The following is a 20,029-nucleotide window of genomic DNA, read 5'->3' as shown; positions in this document are numbered from 1 at the left end:
GGGCGCATACTTTGAATAAAATATTTGTTATCATTCTCTTGAAATAAATGTGTTTTTTTCTTGAAAAAATACTGGTTTCATATGTATACACCTGGTATGTTTATTTGTAAGTGCAAAGTTTTCAGCCAAAAATATTGTGTAGTTTGGAAGTAACGCTCGGGTGAACTGTAACATACATAACCTCGAAATATACACGCACGTTATTAGCAATATCAAAAATTTTTTGATAAAAAAAAAAACAACGAAAAAAGTGTGTGGAGACGTCCGTTAGCATGTTCGCTATCATTTCCCAGATTTTGAAGGCAAAATATTTCTTATCCTAAGAAAAAAGCCGGGGGAATCTAACACTGAAAAAATCGATACTATTTCTTAAGCGCTATGCAAATTAATCACATTTTGCTAAATTAAAACTTTTTTGAATAAATCTACAAAAAAAGTGTGTAGGGACGTCCGTTAGCATATTCGCTATCATTTCCCAAATTTTTAAGACAAAATATTTATTATTCTAGAAAAAAAGCCGGGAGAACCTAAAACTCGTAAAATCGACAATTTTATAAGTATCACATGCCCTTAAGCTGAATTCCTAAAATGCTGACAACAATAATTTTTATTATCTTTCGCCATTCAAACATTACTTAAAAGTTTAAACATAGAAGCTTCGTTTTGTAATAGCGATCCTTTGCATATCCTAATTTAAAATTATCTACTTGCAATATTCTAAATGTTTGTCATCCTAGATCGTATTTTGAATGTGCTTTTTTGTAAATTCTTATAGAAAATTAAAACTGCAATCAAATACAATAATTTACCAATGAATGTAGAAAATTCTTCCTAATAATAGACCAAATTTGTTATTTCCTTTAATTTGTGTTGTAGTGTATTGAATTTATTTGTAGTTTCCTGTAAAAACGGTTTTACTTTTGTGTACTTTATGGTACAAATTTTTTCACCAGGGCTGAGAGCGATATGGTTTAGGCTATTTTATTAGTTGGAACAACAATTTCTGAATTAGCAGCGACTATTCAATTACTACCAGAAACTAATAAAATGGTTGTCCTTACAAAAAAAAACAGCAGTACCACATCTTACAAACTAAATATTTGGACCCACTAAACATTTTTTCAGTGTTTTGAAGAAAGCACAATGTTCTAGTAACATAAAATATAATAATGTACAAATAGGTAGTTGCATGAATAGCCGTAATTTCATAAATAGAAAAAGAAGCAACAAATATCCCATAATTCTGTTGATCAAAACAACCCTAACTTCCTTCTATTATGAATAGGAAATCTAAAAATTGGCTATCAAGGTTATTATTCGAAATCTTCCGTTGACTTGTAAGTGAATAATTCCCATATATGAATGGGTACTAAGATTGAAATGGAACTACGTGGTATTTTTCTCGAATTCTTCTGAACAGAAAAATCAGACTAGTGGCGTGACTAAGAGCATTAACTTTTTTCCTGGGGTGCTAACAGTGCTTGAAGTACATAACTCTCTACATAGATTGTTATTCTAGTTTCAGAACATTAATAACATTTATGGTGAAAACTTAACAAGCAAATAACATTTTGAGTTCACTAACTTTATCCTAATCTCAATCACTTAAACAAAAATTCAGTAGGTAACTATAAATCAATTTTTTATCATCTACTTTCTTTCCATTTCTTCAATAAAACTAGCTATCGTTTAGACTTTTGTAACAGTTCAATTTCGCGAAAGCAATAAACGTCTCGGAGAGCATATAAAAAGAAGGTTTTTTCATTGCTTCTGCCTCATACGTGATAAAATGTAGAGAAAAATATTTCAAGGAGAAAACTGAGTCTACTAACATTAGATGATTTTCACTTAAAATAGGGACAGCATAGCTTTTCTGTAAAGTTGACAGATTTTTTTATCACAGTTTGCAGTTTGCAGGGATCACAGTCGTTCAGCAGTTTAATTGTACGAAAAATAGAGAAATCTCTTCGAAAAAAGGAGCTTTTTTTAACGGAGGAAATTTTTTTCTTTTAAAAATACCAGTGTAATAAACAAAAATGAAATTAACAAGTAAGATCACGCTTGATTGATAAAGTAAACGTTATAAGAACGAAAGTATCTCAATTAAGTGTGATAATGTGTTTATAATAAACAGAAATACAAAATTTCAGAAAGTTAAAAAAAAATTATACAAAACATGTTTTTGTGCTTTGTGAATAACACGTTTTTGTTTTCGCATTTAGCTTTCTACCGCAATTATTCCGCTTCCATAATTTTTTGCAAAATGTCTAAATCTCGGATAGAGTGAACCAATTTATTTCTGAATTCTTTGAGTCAAACGTTTTTCGGCAAAGTTGAAATCATTCAAAGATGATTTGAAAAAATAATTTTATAGTCAGTCAATTTTTTTACATCAACATAAAAAGATATACCACGCATGGCCTAAATAATTATACACGGAATTACTAGACATACAAACCTTTAAAAGTCCAACAAATAATTGAAAATATTTTTTTCACAGTAAATCGGACCTTGTCGGTTATATATAAAAAAAGTTTAACAGGTGTGATATCATAAATGAAAAGTAAGACCTTTCTATATCCACATTTACTTAGGCGTAGGCTTTCCCTTTGCAAAGTATATTGAATAAAAAATAATCGTATGAGGACGTATTATTTTTTACGTGTAATTTTTTTTATGCAATCTTTTTTTGATCTCGCAATTTATTAATGAAATGAAATAATTGTTACGTTTTGGGATAAGAAAAACACACCTATTTCAAAATATGTTTTTGGTTAACATTAAAAAAAGTGCAAAGGTAAAAAATTTGCAAAAACTCAGTTTTTCTCATTTTTCATTTGAAATTGAACCCCGTTTTCTTTTTAACAGTTTGAAAGAAAATTGAACTATTTGGTTAAAAATTTATGTATTTGTTGAAAATTCGTGTTTTTTGGTAGAAATTCAATTTTTTGTTGTTAAAACTGCGACTGTTTCGTTAAAAATTAATATGTTTTAGTTGAAGACTCAAGAATTTTTTTTTAAATCTAAAAACTGATTTTAAAAAAAACTTCTTCTTAGATTCAACTGCTTTTTATTCTCATTAAAATATTTTTTTTGTTTTTGTTTGAAATAGCAGATATTATATTTTTGTTTATAAATTCATCTTTTGAGGTTAAAAATTCAACTTCTTAGTTGAAAGTTGAGCTACTTTCTTAAAATTTAATGTTTTCGTTGAAGGTTCGTAATTTTAGTTAAAAATTAGTCGTTTTTTCATTAAAAATTATTCTTTTTAAGTATTTTGCTGAGCATTCAACTGATCCATTGAAAATTAATTTTTTTGTTGAAAATTCATATTCTCGTGATAGAAATTCAACTGTTATGTAGAATTTTTTTATTTGAAAATGCAACATGCTAGAAAACTCATCTATTTGGTACAAAATTAAACTGTTTTGTAAAAAATTCGCCTTTTCATTAATAATTCGTATTTGTTCGTTAAAAACAACGGTTTTGTACTTTTAATGATTAAAACCTTTTATTAAATATCAACGTTAATATTTTTGTTAAAAATTTATATCTTTACCTAGAAAATTCAACTTCTTTTTTAAAATTAAACTAATTTATTAAAGTTAACTTTTTTAGTTAAAGATTTAGAAGTTTAGTCCCAATTTCGTGGCTTTTTTATTAAAAATTATTTTTTTTAGCTATTTTGTTGAAAATTATTCATATTCTCGGGTTGGAAATTATACTATTTTGTAGAAAATTCATATTTTTGTTTAAAAATTAAACTATTCGATAAGAAAATATTCAATAATTCAGTAACAAATTTAACTATTTTGTAGAATATTAGTCTTTTTATTGGAAATTAAAATTTAAGTACTCTATATTTACTCAAAATTTATTAAATAAAATTTGGATTAACGTCAGATCTTTGGTTGGAAATTGAATTCTTTTGTAGAAAGATCATCTTTTTGGCAATAAATACAACTGCTCAATTGAAAATTAATCTATTTTGGTTTGATCTATTGGACTTGATGTTGGTTCAAAATTTCTAAAAAAGAAATTTATATAATTTCAACACAGCCCCTAATCAGCCATTGAGACAATTTTTCAATATGTTGTGATTGGTTAAGATGACAGGTATATTATTTTATCCAAATAGTGAAGAACTTAAAAAACAACGTTTCAAATAAAAGTAGAGAAATAGTGGCATTAGCGGACAATTTTAAGAAAATAGTGTCTTTAGTGCCATTTTTTTCGAAATACAGTCAAACCCTTCAATAGCCCTACCTTCTATAGCCCTGCCGGGAATTGACGCCACGCCGCAGGTAGATGTAACAGGGGCTGCGCGGGGCGCGCGGGGTTGCAGTTGTCACTCCAGCGAGCACTCAGGCGTGAACACACAAAAGCGGAGTGGGCTATAATCAGTCAGTTCCCATCAAACGTCAGCCCCACAATCAGCGCTATAGAAGAGTTTCACTGTAGTAACAACATAAAGTCATTGTTAAATAAAATTGTCAAATAGCGTTAAGAGTGTAGCGAGTCCGATTTCTAAACAATACATTTTTTGTATTTAAGTAAATTTCTTCATATGAAAGAAAAAAGCTTAAAATTTATAATCCCAGTTTATATTATTGTGGATTTGGTAAGTGAATTCTGTCTGGTTACGCAATAATAGCTTGTAGTGCAATGGTTTCGATTGAACACCAATGCAAAGTCATTACGAGAGACTCTGATTTAGTTCCTCGATGTCGTTGCGTGTATCGATAACCGATATGAACATTCATTGTACATGCCATTCGTTAATGTCGTTCAAGCGCGTAGCGGCGCGGCGCGGTACTTCATCAAATCCGCTTCTACTAGAAAAACTTTCAAAAATACACAAAAGCAAACCAAGGCAGATCTGAGTTCTTTATAGATTATTAATTTCTTTAAAGCAATTCCACGTTGATCATACAAAACAGCCACAGATTATTAAGCTAATTACTTACAGTGCAAAAGAAGCACAAAAAGGGGAACTATTATATATTAATTGTTACATGTAGAAAATAAGAAACATTTTTTTATAAAAAAAATGTGTTTTTAAATAATGCTAAGTGATATTTTAATGACTGTTGTCATTAAAAAAATTTATCTTTACAAATTGGAAATAGTTATAAGAAGAGGATCAGGGCAAAAAATTATTTGCCATTAGCGATCTGTTTACGAAAAAATCTACTTTTTTCAATTTTCTGTATAATGAATTGAAAATTTCATTTCTTGAATTAAACATTTGAAAATGGCAGAAAATTCAACTGCAGTAAATTCGCACTTGTATGTTGAATTTTTTTTACTCTTCAGCAAAAGAATTTTCAAATTTTGAATATTCAATAATCAATTTTCTTCCATTTTCAACAGTTAGTAATTCAATTTTCAATTCTTTTCAAATTGTGGCAAATAAAAATTTAATTTTTTTGATTTTTCTTCAATATTCAGCAATTGACAGTCGCCAGTGGCAACAAATATTGATCAAATTTATTAATCGTCCAATGGATTCTCAGGAAGGAACTTATCAAATTTAAAAAGAAATTCCAACTCTGTTACTCTTTTCGTCCGAAAAATTAATTTAGCTCTAAAGTTTTATTTCTATCCTAATTAGTTCCGATCTTGGATCGTGAAATTTTGATTTGCGTTTGCTTGAAACTTACTAAAAGGGCTTAGCTATAATTCACACATTTACGTTTGCTGAGTAAATATGTATTTTATAGCTAAGTCTCCCGAGTAATTCAAATTTTTTATTTTTAAATGTTGTATATTTAAAAAGAAAAGGGGGAGTTTTTTGAGAATAGAGGGAACAAGGGGAATTTTTCAAAAAAGGAGAAACGCATCGGAATAGGGGACAATGATCCCTGTGATTAATATATTGTTTATAATTTGAATAAAACAGTGTGTCCGCAAAAATTATTTTTCAAAATTCCCTGATTTTTCCCTGACTAATTTTTTAATTTCCATGACCATTCATATATAGAGACCAAAATTTTAATCTTGTAAAATTCTTAATGTTAAACTTGTAACTTACTCAAAATTGGCGAACTGTTTTATGTACAAACTTTTTTCCCTTCATTCAAAAACTCAAAGTCACGAAAATAACTTTTTATTCTCTATTTGAACTGAAGATTCTGCTCAAATTTGTGGTTAGTGTTACTTTGAGATTATCAACTTCAATATATATTTCCTCAAAACTGGATAACTCTTTCTTATCAAACTCTTTTGACCTCAACTTAGTCACACTTTCGCTTGAGAGTGAACTTTTGTTTTATCTTAAAATGTTGAATAGGGTTGTAACGCGATTTTAGATAAAATCATTTTTAATACATAATTTTAATTCTAAACGAAGGCGCGTTATAATTTTTTTTCTGTTGAGTCATTCCACAGAAAAAAATTATTAAAAATTGACTATTTTGATTTGATAGCTTTATTTGCTAAGATTTATGTTACAAAAAAAGTTGTCCGGTTATAATATTTGGATTAAGAGTCAGTACTACGTTAAAGGAAAATAGCAAGTACAATTATTAACACATTTTAAAATTGTTCATATTTACGAATTGTTCATTTAAACATGACTACATTCAAGTACTATTTTCGGCAGATTTTTGCTACTGGCTTTTACGAGATTCTTATTTGACATTTTTTTAAACAATATTTTGCGATTTCAATTTTCAATTTCAATTTTTTAACCAAAACAAATCATCGACACAGAAAAGGATATTTGAGAAACACTGACACATGAGCTGTGATTGGTGGAAAATCCGACCCCTTTGACAACAAAGCGGCCCTCCAATCGACATCGTGATAAAAAATTCATATTTCAACATTAAATTAAAAGTAGTAAACAAAATGTCAAAAATATTTTCTGGGCATTTTTCAAATTATAATTTGATATACTATAAGATACATTTATTGGAAAAATTATATCTGACTGTGGAAACAACCCTATTAAATTTTTTAAAATGTTTTTTCTCTTTCCTGAAAAAGTACGATTTTTTTATTTTGTTGCTTTTTAACAACCGCATGGAAAATTTTTCAAATCTGTGAAAATCATTAAACCCTAAAATATTTCAAATTCTTTAAAATCCCTTCAAATGATTAAAATCAATTAAAAATTTTAAAATGTCTTAAAATACCGTAAAATAATTCAAATACTTTAAAATCCTTTCAAATGATTGAGTTCTTTTGACAACCCTTGCAACTTCTTAAAGCTCTTGAAAATGCCTTAGAACCTTATAAAATATTCTAAAATATTTCAAATCCTTTGAAATCCCTTGAAGTTTTTAAAAATTCTTCAAAATGCTTCGAATTTTGTTAAATACCCCAAAATGTTTTCAAATATTTGAAAATCCCTTCAAATTATTGAAATCTTCCGACATCCTTTAAAACTTTTTGAAGCTCTTAAAAATGCTTTCGAACATTACAAAATATCCTAAAATATTTCTAACCTTTGACATCCCTGGAAGTTTTTTAAAGCTCTTGCCTTCGGTTTTTTTTTAAATAACTTGAAGTTATTTCAAATACTTTAAAATCTCTTTAAATTATTGAAATTTCCTGACATCCCTTATAACTTTTGTAAGCTCTTACTCTCTGAATCTGAATAAGTGTAAATCCACTTATTTTCAGTGGATATCCACTGATTCATTTAGTCAGAAGTCGGGCAATGTGAATTAGTGGATAGTCACTGAATGAATAAGTGGTTCGAGAACCACCGAAGAATAAGTGGATGTTTCACTCATGTATTAAGTGAATATTCCACTGAATTGTCATTGCAATATACACCGAGTAATAAGTGGACAATCATTCATTTACCAAGAACTTGCATCAAACCACCTGTCGCAATGCAGCCTCAGCACACCTGGGATTTAATTGCGGGTGCCTTAAATTATATTGTTGTTGTTAATCAAAATTAAATTCAAATCAAGCACATGTTTATTAATTTTTATATGATACTTTTTTCATGTGGTCGCTAACCTAAAATCATTGTCGAAACACCGGTCAAAACAACTTAAAGAAACAACTTAAAGAAAGAGCCCATCACTTTTATTCTGATGATACTCACCTGAGATTCTGGGATTCACGACTTTCCAAATGATTCGACACTTTTCACGACGCACTGGTTTTATTTTGCACATAAAAGCATTCCACGTGGCTCGGTGTATTACAAATATGGGAATCCCCTTTCAAGAGCGCGCATGCGCGCAAATTCAACCACTGAATAATAAGTGGACTATCATTCCGATTCCAATTTCATGTCTAAGTTTGAAGGTACACTTATTGTCAAGTGAATCTCACTGATGAATAAGTGAAAATCCACTGAAGCACAGTAGTTAATGAGTCCACTGAGAGAATCAGTGACAAAAACCACTTATTCAGATTTAGAGAGTAAATATGCCTTAGAATACTTTAAAATATCTTAAAATATTTCAAATTCTTCGAAATCCCTGAAATTTTGTAAAGTTCATGAAAATGCCCTGGTATCTTTTAAAATAGCCTAAAATATTTCAAATCTTTTGGACTCCCTTTAAGTTTTTTGAAGTTCCTGAAAATGCCATGGTATCTTTTAAAATATCCTAAATTATTTCAAATTCCTTAAAATCCCTTCAAATTATTAAAATCAATTAAAATATTCTAAATCCTTTAAAATCTTCTAAAATCCCTTGCAAATTTTTTAATCCTCTTAAAAATGCCTTGAAATTTTTTAAAATACACCCAAATATTTTAAATCCTATTAACTTCCATTGAATAAATATAATCAATAGAAAATTCCTTGCAGTCTTTTAAAATACACGAGAATATTTGAATTTTTTTAATCCCTAAAAATGATTGAAATCAATGAAAAATTCCCTGTAATATTTAAACGTCTTTAAAATCTTTTGGAATCCCTTTACACTTTTTAAAGCTATTGAAAATACCTTGGAATCTTTTAAATAATCCAAAAATATTGAAGCTCCTTTAAAATATATTAAAGTACTCAAATCAATAGAGAATTCCTTGGAATATTTTTAAATCCCTCTAGAATATTTTTAAATTCTTTAAAACCCCTTCAAATTATTTAAACGGATTAAAAAAATTTTTTAACATTTTATATCCTTTCAAATCTTTCGAAAATCCTTGAATCTTTTTAAAGCTTTTGAACAGTTCTCGGAATTTAACAAATGAAATTCCTTTATAATCACTTCAAATTGTGGAAATCTATTAAGAATCCTATCCAAAACATTTCAAATTCTTTAAAATGTTTTGAAATCTCTTGAAAATTCTTTATTTCTCTTAAAAATTCCTTGAAATTTGTTAAAATATCCTAAAATATTTCGATTTTTTTAAATCGCTTTAAATTATTGAAACCTATTGTGCATTAATTAGAAACATTAATATTTAATATACTTAAATATATAATACTTATTTTATTATTTAATATACTTAGAATCTTTAGTATTTATAATAGCATTTGAAATCTTTCGAAATCCTTGGAAACTTTTGATAGCTTTTAAAAATTTCTTGGAATTTTTAAAATATCATAAAAATGTTTAAATCCTTTGAAACGCCTTTGAAATTGTTCAAATGAATTTAAAAAATTTTTGAATCTTTAAAATATCCTACAAGATTTGAAGATAATTCAAAATTTATAAATAGGCGTAGACCTAAATTCAATAGTGGTTAACCCATCGGTTAATTTATTGAAAGAAAAGTATGACTATAGTGACTTTCTCTAAAAAAGTGACTAAAAGTGACTCTGGCATCCCTGATTATTCTTGACAATTGATGAAAGTACCTCTTACAAAATTTTCATGATTTCTGCCATTTTGTTAAAATCCTTAACCTTTCCCTGACTTTCACTGACCAACCAAATTCCCTGAATTTTCCCTGATCCCCAGGTTCTCCCTGAACTCCGGCCACCCTTTATATACAAAATATAAACTTAAATCGTAAAAATCTTTTATCTGCCGACGTCTTACCGTAGAAATTTTTAAGATAAATTAAATTCTTGCGTGTAATAAAGTAAACCTTGAACTTTTCACAACAAAAGGAGAGAAGTTTCAAGGCAAGAAATAAAATGTCTGCGAAACTCTCTTAAAATATACAACTCTTTTTCTTAGCGATTTCATCCCTAGTGAAATATTCTACTTGCATCAGTAAAATAAAATTCAATTGTTCACAAGGGGTGGGATGCAGAAACATGAAGAGAGTAGAGGAATATGAAACGAAAACACTCACCGATTCAGGACGCCATGAAGAGATCCATGTCCCTCGTCTACTGCAATCCCTGAAACAAAAGTCAGACAAACAATCGTAATTAACGAGATCCCAGAATAACAAGTGCAGAGAACAAAATAATTGTAAAAGGGAAGACACGTTTCTTTCAAAAATCATCCTCATCATCCTAACGATGTAAAATAATAAAGGGACGCAATTTTAATTAACATTCTTAAAACCAATTCAACCTTTATTTTGCAGTAGGGTGGCCCAAAAAAGTAATATTTCTTTATTGGCTGCCCCCCCCCCCGAATTTCTTTCATTTGATAAAGAAATAATTTTTTATAAATTAACCAAAAATGTTTAAGTCGTGGTGCAAAAAAACACTAGATTTGATTATTTTTCTTTGCTGCAAAACTGATAAATGGTAGACGTCAGTGAAAATATTTTTCTTTCACTTTTAATCAGAATACTACCCTTAAAAGTGAAAAACCACCCTCTATAAGAGATTCAAAGTTTATAATGTGCTTTTTTTCATACACCTGCGATATTTTTAGCCTTGAATGATTAAAAATGAATTTAGAAATTTCAAATGTGGGACGTTTATAAACAACTATATTTAAAATGTTTTAAACTGCCCGTTAGAACGATCGTTTGCATTTTTTTCAAAAAGTGGGTAACTGTTTTACAAGGATTTCAGAAAACGAATCTGCGCAGCTTATTAGAAAGTAATATCACTTCATCCAAGCTTTGAGAAGTTTTTTTATAAAGATGTTGTACCTTTCACTTTCAGACATAAGAAACGCGTATTAATTTACTTTCTGTCTTAATTCTCCGAGATGATTATGTTAAAAAAAGCATTTTCTATTTCTAAATTTTGACGAAAATTTGTTTAACAACATAAGTATCTCAACAGTAAAATCAACAAAATGTTATTCAAAAAATAGTTTTTTTGATTTTGTTTTAGTTTGAATTAGGTTTGAATTATTTAAAATTGAATTAATTTTTTATGTATAATGGTCCAATAAATTATGCTAAATTTGTTGTAAGTAGCATCTTTTGTAGTGACTGATACTGTAAAATTATACAATAAAAAACAAAACTTGTTATTGAAATTTCTTTACCTTGAATCGATGGATCAGGTCGTTCTTTTGATGAAATACAAAGAAAATCGTGACGTACAAGACTCATAAATTGTTTAAAAGACGAAATTCGCAATTTTAAAAAAGAGGGAGTTTTTTTTCATAAAAAAACAATGACATCTTTCTTTGATCACAGCTATAGAAATTTAAAGCATAACATTTTAGAAAATTTTCATAAAAATATGCTCTGAAAACAATCAAGAAACTCGCTTCTTTGCATTGAAGAAAAGTTCTTGTTAAAAAACATTTTTTCTTTTTTAATTTATAATTTTATGTTATCTTTCACTGAAAAAATCTCTACAAAAAATGGTTTCCCTATGATTTTAAGAATTAAGATAATATTAATGACGGTAAAATTTCAAATAACAGACATTATGATTAATGAAAACATTTTTAAACTTGTGAAAAACAGTTATTTTAACAATGTTATTGAAAGTGTATTATTTCTTACTACCGCTGATTACCAATTTCTGAAAAATGGGTGCTTTTTAGTAAATGATGGATTATTTCTCCAGGCAAAGCCTTTTCTGTAACTACTGTTTCCAATTTTGAAAAGTAATTTTTTCTATGGCGTAAGTTAAAGAAATTTTTTAAGTATAGACATTTTTAAAACAAATAAAAATAGGTAAAGGTTTTCTGTACTTCTTTTGACAATTTTAAGCGAAAAATAATTGTTTAAATAATGATTTGTCTTCAGTTTTAAATATTTGTCATGAAAAGAATGTTTTTTCTTTCATAGGAAACATGACTGATAACATCATTTTAATTTCTTAAATAATTGGAAACTTCCTTCTTTCAGAACAACTGTATATATTAAAATATTTTTTAAATTTAAAGTTCAAAACTGTTTAAGTTAAAAACTATTAAGGTTCAAAAGCTTTTGAAGTGAAATCTTACTTTTAAAAAACTGAATCTGATCATTATTAAATTATGAATTTTTTCAATTTTAGATTACGGTGTTAGGCTCCGGGATAGTAATCGGATTCTTTCGGTAACTTTTGGTTAATATCAGAACAATTGAATTCAATCGACGAATTACTAACATTTTACATTATCCTGAGTAATCTAACACTTTTATAATATTTTATCAGCAAGCTCATGATGAGGAAAAAGATTTTTGTTAAATAAATCAGACTTTTCTGTGAAAAGTCTTTCATTCATGAGTTGCCTCTAAATTAACATGAAATTAAAATCAATTACAAGTAAACTATGCAATGTAAATATAACTTCTGTTATTTAATTAATTATTAAAACATTGCAATTCCAACAATAAAGGTGATGCGCCGAATCACTTAAAGATATCAAGGGGTAACATGTGACTCGGCCTCACACCTACTTCAGAACGAGATCGTGCGTACGTCCTGGACCTGGCGCTCCCCTGTGCGTGGTGACGATAGGCAATCCGCCACTACCAGCGCACTATTTTTCCTCTAGTCTTTCTCTTACTCAGGAAAACCTGTATCCATAAATTAATTGATACTGAAGAAGAGAAATGGACATGTTGGAACTTTTAGGACCTTGTGAAACTATGAAAAGGGCGGAAAGAACTTATTCTTGTTGAATTCCATAACCAACCGTTTTCTGAATAATTAAATAAGGTGGTCTCTTTAAACCAAGATTATTATTATTTCATAGCATGAGTTACTACAGAAATAGGGTTTCCAAAGTAAAGAAACTACTAGAGGGATAATAGAGTGCAGATGGTGAGGGACTATTTAATTAATTATTAAAACATTGAAATTCCAACAATAAAGGTGATGCGCCGAATCACTTAAAGATATCAAGGGGTAACATGTGACTCGGCCTCACACATACTTCAGGACGAGATCGTGCGCACGTTCTGGACCTTGCGCTCCCCTGTGCGTGGTGACGACAGGCAATCCGCCACTACCAGCGCACTGTTTTCCCTCTAGTCTTTCCCTTACTCGTGAAAACCTGTATCCATTAATTAATTATTACTGGAGTGAAAAAATGGAAATGTTCGAACTTTTAGGACCTTGTCAAACAATGAAAAGGGCGGAAAGAATTTATTCTTGTTGAATGCCATAACCCACCGTTTTCTCAATAATTAAATAAGGTGGTCTCTTCAAACCAAGATTATTATTATTTCATATCGTGAGTTATTATAGAAATAGGGTTTCTCGAGTAAAGAAACGGCTAGAGGGATAATAGTGTGCAGATGGTGAGGGACTACCTCCGTCACCACGAAGCGGCACTACCATTCCGAGATCTTACACGTGATTTTTTCATTTATTTCTAAACTTACATTCATTTTGCGTCCTTTTTATCACGAAGAAAATTATACTTTTATTGAATTAAACGTGTATCTAATCAATTTTATTATAAAGACTATGCCGGTCTGTAAGGCCTGGAAATTGATATTGTATAAAAACGTTGACTAGAATGGGTTAACATTTTTTTTAATACTTTTAAATAAGTAAGTAAATGTTTTAATGGGGCTCTGAGAAAAAGTATACGTATGTCTCTTGGTTTTGCACGTCAACGCAGAAATATCAAAGAAGCTTGGGGTTTTCATTCGTACGTGAAAATTTCCATGGCGCTTGCAGACTCCATAGGGAGAACAAGTATTTCGAGAACCTTTCACCCCGTGAGCAATACACCATCTCAATGCATCCTACAATTCGAGGGTGGAGCAACAAGGATCGGGTTGCAAAACATCCCGTTTTTAATTTCATAGCGGTTTCGCACTCCCCGTTTCATGCATGAATAAACCACTGCTTCCCCTCAATAATACATCATTAGGAAGAAAGGATATTTTCGCTCTAGAGACTTTATTATATTACTCACCAAATAACTGAAACCATTAAAAAATCTTCAACAAGAACAATAATAATATCAATGTTTTACACATTGTCAACTTTACCAATTAAATAACAAATTTCGTTTCGCGGTCTAGCAAAAAAGAAAAATATAGAAATAAAGATGTCGCAGCATCTACATACTGATCCATTCGCAAATAATGTGAACATGTGAACTACAATAATGTCAATGATGGAAAAAAACCAAATACTAACAACAATCTTGTAATTATAACCACTCTCGGAATTCGTACTGTTACAATTCACGAATTCCGAAGGATGAAAGAGGACAAGAGCACCAATTCGAAAGCCATTGTCCAATTATTTAGATTGGCGCCGTGTGGAGTGCCCTCTTGTCACCATAGTATGTAGCAGCACACGTGGCGATACGTGTGCATTTTATTCAAAACTTGGAGATCGTAACAGACAGACCATGAAATAACACTGCATTAAAAAAAACTCAATATACTTTTCACGAGATATAGTTTCTCATACACTCCCAAACTCTGATTTTATGGTAAAGAAACCGTTTTTGTGGTAGGTGCATGTATATAATAATTCATAGCTTCGCCATTTTCCATTCGATTTGAAATTTTTTTATTAATTATAGAACGACACTTTTTTACTATAACTTGTTCATTTTATTACGGTGAAACATAAATAAGCTATAATCGGAAATATTCAGGACCTCTATTTTTCCGGCTTTTTTTTAACTTTCATAATAATTTAATGATATTTTTTTAATCCACTAATGTTTTACTTTTAACCCACCAGGACTTGTTTAGGATAAAAGAGCTGAACAAATCCTACTTAATTTTATTTAGCAGGACTTTCCTACTAAGTTCCGGTAAAGTCCTTAATAATTTTTGGGACAAATGTACTAGATGAGTTCTTGGTAAAATGGGACATATGTTTAATTTTTTGATACCTCGATCCTATTTCAAGTTTTAACATTTTTAAGAAGAGTTGGCACTGAAGTACTGTTTAGTCTAACACTCAGTACTTTATTGGGATTTTACAGGAGATCCCAATGGGATCTTAATAGGAATTTTTTTACTCCGAATTATATTAAAAGTGAATTCAATTCCGAATTTAATAAGCTTTTTTTATTAGAATTGGTTACAATATAATTGAGTTATTGATTTTTAAACTAATTTAGCAATAGAAAATCTACGGCTGTTTAAGAATGAGAACATTTCAAATCATTTTTAATTTTGTAGAGTGAATTTTAAGAGAGAATTAAAAAGGATTTCAAAACATTTTAAGTAATTTTGAACAAGAATGTTGAAGATTTTAAAACCAAACTTTGCAATTTTGCAAAATTACAAAATTTATCCAAAAAATCGAGTAATTTGAAGAGATGTTTAAGATTTTTGAATAAATTAAAAAATCACTTTTAACTTAAAAATATTTCAAAAATGATTTTTAATATTGAAAAATAAACGTTAAGATATTATATAAAAACGTTTAAAAATATTTCCAATTATTTCAAAAATTTTCAGTCAAGAATCTGGAAGGTTTTAATGTCATTTTTATAATTTTTAAAGGTTTCCAAAACTTTCGGAAAAATTCGATTCAGCTTAAAAGGCATCCCGATAAAGAATTTCCATGGTCTAAATACTCTAAATTGTAGAAATGAAAATGTCCAAACTTTAAAAAATCGAGTTTTTGGAATAAAACCCCCATAGTGATCTTTAAATATAGGCAATATATTAAAGGTTGGGACGGGTTTTGTTATTGGCCCACAACTTTTTTCCATGATAATATTTTTGGGCTTTCATTACACCGTTTTAAAGGTCTATTAGGTAGCTCACTTTTTGTGACCCAAGCATATATAATTATGATGCAAAAAAAATTACAGCCGATTTTCTGAATGCTTTTCAATCTAATAGAAATATTTTTTGTGTCAGTTGGGACGCCTCTTAAAACATCAGATAAGTGTAAGAAATAATTTTGAAACGCCACAGTAAACCTTTTACTAAATATATATTTATTCAATTGGGTTTTTACATAAAAATGAGCAATAACAAATTTCATCTTTGATGACTTTAACCAAACCTTCAAAATCATTCATCCTCCGTTCACTTTTTCGTTTGTAACGAAACAAGTTGAAATGTGGAGTGTAAAAAGTACATAACAATAATTGAAAGTGCGATGATTTTGATTAATAACACACAAGAGTTATTTTTTAAGCCATTTTCAGTGAAAAATAGCGTATAGGTTTCAAAGATGACACTAGCATGTGAGAGTAATCACACGTGGCACCAGTGCAAAGAACTGAAAAAAAACGCGTTTTATACAGTGTCCCACCCTGTAGGGCACTCATGTACCTGAAGTTCTGAACGTTCAAATGAACGAAATGTTTTTCGACATTTATATTTTACGCATAAGTATTGTTCCAACTGCAATTTAAATTATTCATTTTAATTATTTTTTCAATAATGTGTGACAATTTGCGACAAGAATAGGGTATCATTTTTTCACCAAAAGAAAATTTCGATTCATGATTTCCGAAAATCAAAAAAAAAGTTCATGTGTCACCCTGATATAGATCATAAAAGCTGAAAAATATTACAGAAAAGGAAAATCAATCATCAAAGTTTCATTATCTAGATCATAATTCACAAAGGGCTGAATCTGCATTGGACAGATTGGACTTGGGGTAAAACACTCTGCTATTAATTATTCCGATCACGCTTATACAAAATAATGTAATGGATTGTACGAAACCACTTTCATTGCAGAATAATTTTCTTCACGTTTCAACAAAATATAAAAAATTACTTCCAAATTCAGAGGAGGGAAAAGTTGTTTGGCATTCACAGAAAAAACTAGTTTCAATTTTTTTTCACCCTATTTTTTCTAAACCAAAGTGAAAACTGGAAAATATTTGAATTAATTTCAATGCTTGCATCCCTTGAAATTAACCAATTGTGGTTCAATTTTGTTTCAGTAAGGTCGACACTATTTTTTGGATCAAAATGAAACTTTATTTTTTTCTGTGTTAGTATTGAGGCAGAACGAAAATTAAATAAATTTTCATCTGACTTAATTCAAGGAGTAGCTACAATGGGAATTCTTCTTATGATTTCATTAAACTCATTAAACTACTGTCTGCTGTCTGACATCTTGTTAGGTTAATGAAAGACTCCTTTAAAAATCCCTTTTCCACGAAACTCTAGTGCATATGCATGTACTAAGTATATCCTTGATAAAAAAAATTACGTAAACGAGAAGGAACAGAAAAATAGAAAAATCATGGAAAGCGACGTGGAAAGATAGAATTAGTTATTATTCTTGATGACCTGGCAAATTGTTCAATTTAAATATTGGACTTAAATAACAAATCAAGGCACTCAAAGCATTAGAACTCTTCTGAATTTAAAACATTCAAAATTAAAAGCAAATTATTTTTAAGTCATCAAGTTATCTAACAATTATATCCCGTTTTTTTATGTTCTTTGTTTTTATCTGAAAAAAGCTTAATTTTTTTCATTTAAATATCTTCAGGTTTTAGAAATTGACGTACTCATATTTATTCATCAATATTGGCGTTCAGAAGCGGACGTTTTTTTCAGAAGTCCTTCTACTAAATTTGGTAAAAAGATCTGGTGATTCCAATTTCTGCAGAATTAATTAAGAAAGTAAACATTATTTCAAGGATTTTAAGATATTAAAAAAAACATATGAGATTCCAATTTTTCTACATTTTTTAAAAAACATTTCAAATTTCCTAAACTTTATAAGGATTTCAAAAGGTTTTATGGTATTTTCAATGATTTCAAGAGAATTCGAAGAATGTCAAAGATTTTGGAGAATTTTGATGAGATTTCAAGTGGTTTTTAAGGACTTCAAAAAATATCAAAAATTTCTAACCATTTTATAATATTTCTATAAATAAATAATAATTTTATTTAATATGCAAGGATGTAGACATTAGGCTGAAATATTTTGATATACAAATTCAATATCCAGGTATTAAAAACTCTAAATATACAAATATTAAGATATTAAATTTTAATATCAAGAAATCACACCTAAATATCTAGACTATTGTCCTATAGTTAAAAATTCAGATATTGAATCTGAATATATATATTTTTCTCCGTGTAAGCTAGAATCCTGAAAAAGATTCCAAAGGATTTCAGAGAATTTCCAATATTTGAAAATATTTCAAAGGATTTTTAAGGGATTTTGTAGTTTTTTCGTGAATTTAAGTAATTTATGGGATTTTTAAGGCTCTCAATAACGTATTTCAAAAATTTTTCCAGAATCTCAAAGCATTTCATAGAACTTCACATATATCAAGGGATTCCAAGGAATATAATCAGATGTAATGGAATTTTACTGAATTTTAACGGATTTTTAAATATTTTAATTTAAGAGCTTTATAAGATTTCATGGGATATCAACAAATTCCAAGCATTTCAAATATTATTTGGTATTTTAAAAGATTCACAAGAGCTTTTCAAAATATGAAGGTATTCCCAAAAATATTAGCGACTTTAAGAAATTTAAACAAATTTCATGCAGTTTTAAAGATTTTGATACGATTTCATATAATCTCACGGATGTTTGAAAAATTTTATTTTATTGCAGAGACCCAGTAAGGATTTTCAAGTGATTCTAATGTTCCATGGGATACCAAAACAAATTTCATAAAATTGAAGGGATTTTAATAAAATTTCCACGATTTAAAGGATTTTAAACCATTTTTTTTAAATTTGAAGGACATTCTATTAACAGATTTAAAAAAAGTCATAAATAGTTGAAGACGGAACCTTAAAAATGTAATAATTCTTTTAAAAATCATTTTAATAATTTACAACATTCTAAACATTTTAAAACTATACATTTAAAGATGTATAACATCTCTGAATGATAAATTGGAAAACAAGAAACATTAAAACAAATATTTGTGATTTTTAACTTTTGAAGCTAAACAACTTTAGTTTAAAGGCCTCAAAAATGAACTATTTTACACTTGCGAATTCAAACCTATAATTTTAAATTGAAATTCTAGATATTTGAAAGATGATAGAAATTATTAACAGATATCATAGTATCAAATGACATTCAAATTGATTCGATAGATTTTTAATTAAAAATTGAATTCTGTACAAAAAAATGAACTATCTCTTTCACCGGTGAAAATTCAAAATTTAAGGATTTTAAATATTTTGAACCGCAAAAATTTAATTACTCTAGGAACGTTGAAAATTATTATATGATTTATATCTTGAAATTTTCAAATTTAATTAATGTAAACTTGAGAATCGTTAAAAATTAATACGTTTAAAATTTTGAATTACCCTTTTGAAACTGGTCATTTTAATCTAAACTACAAAAGTAATAACTTGAAAATCAATTATAAAGCATTTCCACGCCAGCGTAATAGATGGATTCTTATTATATAATATTAAAAACATGAGTATTAAGAAATCCATAACAATACACTTTTTTTAATATTAGGAATTCTAAATTTTTTAAAACGAAATCTCTTGAAATGCTTGGGAATCTTTAAAATAACTTAAGACCTTAAAAATTATTTGAAATTATTGAAATCCGTAGAAATCTCTTGATATAATATTTTTTATATTTCCTAAAGTTCTCCAGAAATTCGTATTTAAAATTAAAATATTATTTTATTTAAATATCAACTAGCACATTCTTTCTTGAATCCGTTTGCAAAGAACCATTTTTAGTTTAAAACTTCAAATTTGTTGTTGAAAATATATGTGAATTGTTCAAAAGTCGTTCTCGTTCGTTGAAAACTGATTTTCTTGGTGAAAAATTTAACTATTTAGTTAAAAATTTATGTACATATATACACCATTAAGCCATTTCCCTTTCTGGGTAGGCGTGACTCAC

The 20,029-nt window shown here is 28.7% G+C and overlaps 1 protein-coding gene across 3 annotated transcripts in view; it reads right to left on the bottom strand.

The window, feature by feature from the left end:
- LOC117179404 (stress-activated protein kinase JNK) overlaps window positions 1-20,029 on the bottom strand; it is a 473,020-nt gene that overhangs the window by 380,198 nt on the left and 72,793 nt on the right. For all 3 annotated transcript variants that reach the window (XM_033371160.1, XM_033371161.1, XM_033371162.1), the window contains exon 2: window positions 10,219-10,267. The gene's annotated coding sequence lies outside the window, so the exon portion shown is untranslated. The remainder of the gene's footprint in view (window positions 1-10,218; window positions 10,268-20,029) is intronic.

The sequence above is a fragment of the Belonocnema kinseyi genome, chromosome 9 (assembly GCF_010883055.1).
Source record: "Belonocnema kinseyi isolate 2016_QV_RU_SX_M_011 chromosome 9, B_treatae_v1, whole genome shotgun sequence".
Classification (NCBI taxonomy): Eukaryota; Metazoa; Arthropoda; class Insecta; order Hymenoptera; family Cynipidae; genus Belonocnema; species Belonocnema kinseyi.
The sequence above is the reverse complement of the archived record's forward strand: the minus strand, read 5'-3'. Positions and strand labels throughout refer to the sequence as shown.